Here is a 7622-nt window from a genome sequence, read left to right on the forward strand (position 1 = left end):
AAGATCGACGCGTTTGTGAAAGGATTACCGGAAAGAATCCAAGAAGATATAAGTTCACACGAGCCCGCCTCCATACAACAGGCATGTAGAATGGCTCACAAACTAGTGAACCAGATTGAAGAAAGAATTAAAGAACAGACTGCTGAAGAGGCCAATGTGAAGCAAGTCAAAAGAAAGTGGGAGGAAAACGGTGATAAGAATCACCAATACAACAACAACAGCAATTACAACAATAATCGCAACAATTATCCCAATAATCGCAACATCAATCGCAACTACAACAAACGGCCCAACAACAACAACAACAACAGCAACTAAAACAATCATCCCAACAACAATAATAACCGCAACAACAACAACAATCAGAATCAGCTATGCCAAAGGTGTGAAAAGTATCACTCGGGGTTCTGCACCAAATTTTGCAACAAGTGTAAAAGAAATGGTCATAGCGCGGCGAAGTGTGAGGTCTACGGACCAGGGGTTAATAGAACGAAAGGAATAAATGGTGTCAGAACGAGTAATGGCGGAGCAAGTAGTGCCGGAGCAAGTTATGCCAATGTAGTTTGTTATAAATGTGGAAAATCGGGCCACATTATTAGAAATTGCCCGAACCAGGAGAACACGAATGGACAAGGCCGCGGAAGAGTTTTCAATATTAATGCGGCAGAGGCACAGGAAGACCCGGAGCTTGTTATGGGTACGTTTCTTATTGACAATAAATCTGCTTACGTTTTATTTGATTCGGGTGCGGATAGAAGCTATATGAGTAGAGATTTTTGTGCTAAATTAAGTTGTCCATTGACGCCTTTGGATAGTAAATTTTTACTCGAATTAGCAAATGGTAAATTAATTTCAGCAGATAATATATGTCGGAATCGAGAAATTAAACTGGTTAGCGAAACATTTAAGATTGATTTGATACCAGTAGAGTTAGGGAGTTTTGATGTGATAATCGGTATGGACTGGTTGAAAGAAGTGAAAGCAGAGATCGTTTGTTACAAAAATGCAATTCGCATTATACGAGAAAAAGGAAAACCCTTAATGGTGTACGGAGAAAAGGGCAACACGAAGCTACATCTTATTAGTAATTTGAAGGCACAAAAACTAATAAGAAAAGGTTGCTATGCTGTTCTAGCACACGTCGAGAAAGTACAAACTGGAGAAAAGAGCATCAATGATGTTCACATTGCAAAAGAATTTCCCGATGTATTTCCGAAAGAATTACCGGGATTACCCCCACATCGATCCGTTGAATTTCAAATAGATCTTGTACCAGGAGCTGCACCAATAGCTCGTGCTCCTTACAGACTCGCACCCAGCGAGATGAAAGAACTGCAAAGCCAATTACAAGAACTTTTAGAGCGTGGTTTCATTCGACCAAGCACATCACCGTGGGGAGCTCCTGTTTTGTTTGTCAAGAAGAAAGATGGTACATTCAGGTTGTGTATCGACTACCGAGAGTTGAACAAACTTACCATCAAGAACCGCTACCCACTACCGAGAATCGACGACTTATTTGATCAACTACAAGGCTCGTCTGTTTATTCAAAGATTGACTTACGTTCCAGGTATCATCAAATGTGGGTGAAAGAAGATGATATTCCAAAGACTGCTTTCAGAACACGTTACGGTCATTACGAGTTTATGGTCATGCCGTTTGGTTTAACTAATGCACCAGCTATGTTCATGGACCTTATGAACCGAGTGTGTGGACCATACCTTGACAAGTTTGTCATTGTTTTCATTGATGACATACTTATTTACTCAAAGAATGACCAAGAACACGGTGAACATTTGAGAAAGGTGTTAGAAGTATTGAGGAAGGAAGAATTGTACGCTAAGTTTTCAAAGTGTGCATTTTGGTTGGAAGAAGTTCAATTCCTCGGTCACATAGTGAACAAAGAAGGTATTAAGGTGGATCCGGCAAAGATAGAAACTGTTGAAAAGTGGGAAACCCCGAAAACTCCGAAACACATACGCCAGTTTTTAGGACTAGCTGGTTACTACAGAAGGTTCATCCAAGACTTTTCCAGAATAGCAAAACCCTTGACTGCATTAACGCATAAAGGGAAGAAATTTGAATGGAATGATGAACAAGAGAAAGCGTTTCAGTTATTGAAGAAAAAGCTAACTACGGCACCTATATTGTCATTGCCTGAAGGGAATGATGATTTTGTGATTTATCGTGACGCATCAAAGCAAGGTCTCGGTTATGTATTAATGCAACGAACGAAGGTGATTGCTTATGCGTGTAGACAATTGAAGATTCACGAACAAAATTATACGACGTATGATTTGGAATTAGGCGCGGTTGTTTTTGCATTAAAGACTTGGAGGCACTACTTATATGGGGTCAAAAGTATTATATATATACCGACCACAAAAGTCTTCAACACATATTTAATCAGAAACAACTGAATATGAGGCAGCGTAGGTGGATTGAATTGTTGAATGATTACGACTTTGAGATTCTTTACCACCCGGGGAAGGCAAATGTGGTAGCCGATGCCTTGAGCAGGAAGGACAGAGAACCCATTCGAGTAAAATCTATGAATATAATGATTCATAATAACCTTACTACTCAAATAAAGGAGGCGCAACAAGGAGTTTTAAAAGAAGGAAATTTAAAGGATGAAATACCCAAAGGATCGGAGCAGCATCTTAATATTCGGGAAGACGGAACCCGGTATAGGGCTGAAAGAATTTGGGTACCAAAATTTGAAGATATGAGAGAAATGGTACTTAGAGAAGCTCATAAAACCAGATACTCAATACATCCTGGAACGGGGAAGATGTACAAGGATCTCAAGAAACATTTTTAGTGGTCGGGTATGAAAGCCGATGTTGCTAAATACGTAGGAGAATGTTTGACATGTTCTAAGGTCAAAGCTGAGCATCAGAAACCATCAGGTCTACTTCAACAACCCAAAATCCCGGAATGGAAATGGGAAAACATTACCATGGATTTCATCACTAAATTGCCAAGGAGTGCAAGTGGTTTTGATACTATTTGGGTTGTAGTGACCCGAACTTTTCCATGTTTATATATATTAATTGAGATTGATATTTACATGATTAAATATTTCCAACATGTTAAACAATCAAACTTGTTAAGACTTGATTAATTGAAATATGTTTCATATAGACAATTGACCACCCAAGTTGACCGGTGATTCACGAACGTTAAAACTTGTAAAAACTATATGATGACATATATATGGATATATATATATAGTTAACATGATACTATGATAAGTAAACATATCATTAAGTATATTAACAATGAACTACATATGTAAAAACAAGACTACTAACTTAATGATTTTTAAACGAGACATATATGTAACGATTATCGTTGTAAAGACGTTTAATGTATATATATCATATTAAGAGATATTCATACATGATAATATCATGATAATATAATAATTTAAAATCTCATTTGATATTATAAACATTGGGTTAACAACATTTAACAAGATCGTTAACCTAAAGGTTTCAAAACAACACTTACATGTAACGACTAACGATGACTTAACGAATCAGTTAAAATGTATATACATGTAGTGTTGTAATATGTATTTATACACTTTTGGAAGACTTCAATACACTTACCAAAATACTTCTACTTAACAAAAATGCTTACAATTACATCCTCGTTCAGTTTCATCAACAATTCTACTCGTATGCACCCGTATTCGTACTCGTACAATACACAGCTTTTAGATGTATGTACTATTGGTATATACACTCCAATGATCAGCTCTTAGCAGCCCATGTGAGTCACCTAACACATGTGGGAACCATCATTTGGCAACTAGCATGAAATATCTCATAAAATTACAAAAATATGAGTAATCATTCATGACTTATTTACATGAAAACAAAATTACATATCCTTTATATCTAATCCATACACCAACGACCAAAAACACCTACAAACACTTTCATTCTTCAATTTTCTTCATCTAATTGATCTCTCTCAAGTTCTATCTTCAAGTTCTAAGTGTTCTTCATATATTCTACAAGTTCTAGTTACATAAAATCAAGAATACTTTCAAGTTTGCTAGCTCACTTCCAATCTTGTAAGGTGATCATCCAACCTCAAGAAATCTTTGTTTCTTACAGTAGGTTATCATTCTAATACAAGGTAATAATCATATTCAAACTTTGGTTCAATTTCTATAACTATAACAATCTTATTTCAAGTGATGATCTTACTTGAACTTGTTTTCGTGTCATGATTCTGCTTCAAGAACTTCGAGCCATCCAAGGATCCATTGAAGCTAGATCCATTTTTCTCTTTTCCAGTAGGTTTATCCAAGGAACTCAAGGTAGTAATGATGTTCATAACATCATTCGATTCATACATATAAAGCTATCTTATTCGAAGGTTTAAACTTGTAATCACTAGAACATAGTTTAGTTAATTCTAAACTTGTTCGCAAACAAAAGTTAATCCTTCCAACTTGACTTTTAAAATCAAATAAACACATGTTCTATATCTATATGATATGCTAACTTAATGATTTAAAACCTGGAAACACGAAAAACACCGTAAAACTGGATTTACGCCGTCGTAGTAACACCGTTGGCTGTTTTGGGTTAGTTAATTAAAAACTATGATAAACTTTGATTTAAAAGTTATTATTCTGAGAAAATGATTGTTATTATGAACATGAAACTATATCCAAAAATTATGGTTAAACTCAAAGTGGAAGTATGTTTTCTAAAATGGTCATCTAGACGTCGTTCTTTCGACTGAAATGACTACCTTTACAAAAACGACTTGTAACTTATTTTTCTGACTATAAACCTATACTTTTTCTGTTTAGATTCATAAAATAGAGTTCAATATGAAACCATAGCAATTTGATTCACTCAAAACGGATTTAAAATGAAGAAGTTATGGGTAAAACAAGATTGGATAATTTTTCTCATTTTAGCTATGTGAAAATTGGTAACAAATCTATTCCAACCATAACTTAATCAACTTGTATTTTATATTATGTAATCTTGAGATACCATAGACATGTATACAATGTTTCGACCTATCATGTCGACACATCTATATATGTTTCGGAACAACCATAGACACTCTATATGTGAATGTTGGAGTTAGCTATACAGGGTTGAGGTTGATTCCAAAATATATATAGTTTGAGTTGTGATCAATACTGAGATACATATACACTGGGTCGTGGATTGATTCAAGATAATATTTATCGATTTATTTCTTTACATCTAACTGTGGACAACTAGTTGTAGGTTACTAACGAGGACAGCTGACTTAATAAACTTAAAACATCAAAATATATTAAAAGTGTTGTAAATATATTTTGAACATACTTTGATATATATGTATATATTGTTATAGGTTCGTGAATCAACCAGTGGCCAAGTCTTACTTCCCGACGAAGTAAAAATCTGTGAAAGTGAGTTATAGTCCCACTTTTAAAATCTAATATTTTTGGGATGAGAATACATGCAGGTTTTATAAATGATTTACAAAATAGACACAAGTACGTGAAACTACATTCTATGGTTGAATTATCGAAATCGAATATGCCCCTTTTTATTAAGTCTGGTAATCTAAGAATTAGGGAACAGACACCCTAATTGACGCGAATCCTAAAGATAGATCTATCGGGCCCAACAAGCCCCATCCAAAGTACCGGATGCTTTAGTACTTCGAAATTTATATCATATCCGAAGGGTGTCCCGGAATGATGGGGATATTCTTATATATGCATCTTGTTAATGTCGGTTACCAGGTGTTCACCATATGAATGATTTTTATCTCTATGTATGGGATGTGTATTGAAATATGAAATCTTGTGGTCTATTATTATGATTTGATATATATAGCTTAAACCTATAACTCACCAACATTTTTGTTGACGTTTTAAGCATGTTTATTCTCAGGTGATTATTAAGAGCTTTCGCTGTCGCATACTTACATAAGGACGAGATTTGGAGTCCATGCTTGTATGATATTGTGTAAAAACTGCATTCAAGAAACTTATTTTGTTGTAACATATTTGTATTGTAAACCATTATGTAATGGTCGTGTGTAAACAGGATATTTTAGATTATCATTATTTGATAATCTACGTAAAGCTTTTTAAAACCTTTATCTATGAAATAAAGGTTATGGTTTGTTTTAAAAATGAATGCAGTCTTTGAAAAACGTCTCATATAGAGGTCAAAACCTCGCAACGAAATCAATTAATATGGAACGTTTTTAATCAATAAGAACGGGACATTTCAGTTGGTATCCGAGCGTTGGTCTTAGAGAACCAGAAAATTTGCATTAGTGTGTCTTATCGAGTTTGTTAGGATGCATTAGTGAGTCTGGACTTCGACCGTGTTTTCTTTAAAAATGATTGCTTAACATTTTTGTTGGAAACTATATATTTTTAACATATGAATATTATGTGATATATTAATCTCTTATCGTGTTTGATATTATGTGATAGATGTCTACCTCTAGAACAAGTCCCATTGACTCACCTAATAATAATGAAGAGTCAAATGTAAATTGGAATGATTCGTGGACTGATTCACAAGTTCCCGAAGAGGAACCGGAAGAAGAGTCGGAACCGGAAGAAGAATCGGAACCGGAAGAAGAATCGGAACCGGAAGAAGAAATAGAACCGGTGGGGGAAATAATAAAACGGTTAAGTAAAAGAGAATCCTCAACCAACCGACCAAGGTTAATTATGGTCAATGGTGTTTCCGCCAAGGAAGCAAAATATTGGGAGGATTACCAATTCTCCGATGAATCGGATTCCGACGAGAATTCCGATGATGTTATAGAAATTACCCCAACTGAATTTAAAAAGGCAAAAGAAAATAATAAGGGAAAGGGCATAAAAATAGAGAAATCTAATTCCAACCCCGATGAACTTTATATGTATCGTCAACCCCCGAAGTCCTTAAGTTGTAACAATGACCCGGGAACCTCTAAACCACCAGGTTTTTCTAAACCAATGTGGATAACGACGGCTCGTATTAGGGGAACATCATATATCCCTAGAAACTTGGCAAAACGAACCAAAACCGAACAAGAAGAAACGAGCGAGTCGGAATAAGATAGTTATATTCGTGTGGTGTAATATATGTAATATAGTGTGCTTATGCTTTATGATATATGTAAAAATTGCTTGTATTAATAAGTATTTTTTTTATGAATCTAACTCTTGTCTATTTTACAGTATAAAAACACAAAATGGATAGACAACCCAATATTTTAAGAGACCTACCCGGAGACATGATTGATGAAATCTTGTCTAGAGTCGGTCAGAATTCCTCGGCACAACTATTTAAGGTGAGATCAGTTTGTAAGACATTCGAAGAACGTTCCAAGAATGCCTTGGTTTATAAAAGGCTTTCGTTCAGAAGATGGGGAATATCACATTGGGAAATCCATAAGTTACGATGTGTTTACTTTGACGCATATATTGCGGGGAACCCAAATGCTATTTTACGCAACGGGTTAAGAAATTATTTTGACTCAGTATATCCGAATATAGGACTTCGTGATTTAGAAAAAGCGGCTAACATGCAACATAAAGAAGCATGTTATGCTTACGGGTTAGTAATGTTCGCTTCTCACCAAA

This window comes from Rutidosis leptorrhynchoides, chromosome 3 (genome assembly GCF_046630445.1).
Source record: "Rutidosis leptorrhynchoides isolate AG116_Rl617_1_P2 chromosome 3, CSIRO_AGI_Rlap_v1, whole genome shotgun sequence".
In the NCBI taxonomy this organism is placed as follows: domain Eukaryota; kingdom Viridiplantae; phylum Streptophyta; class Magnoliopsida; order Asterales; family Asteraceae; genus Rutidosis; species Rutidosis leptorrhynchoides.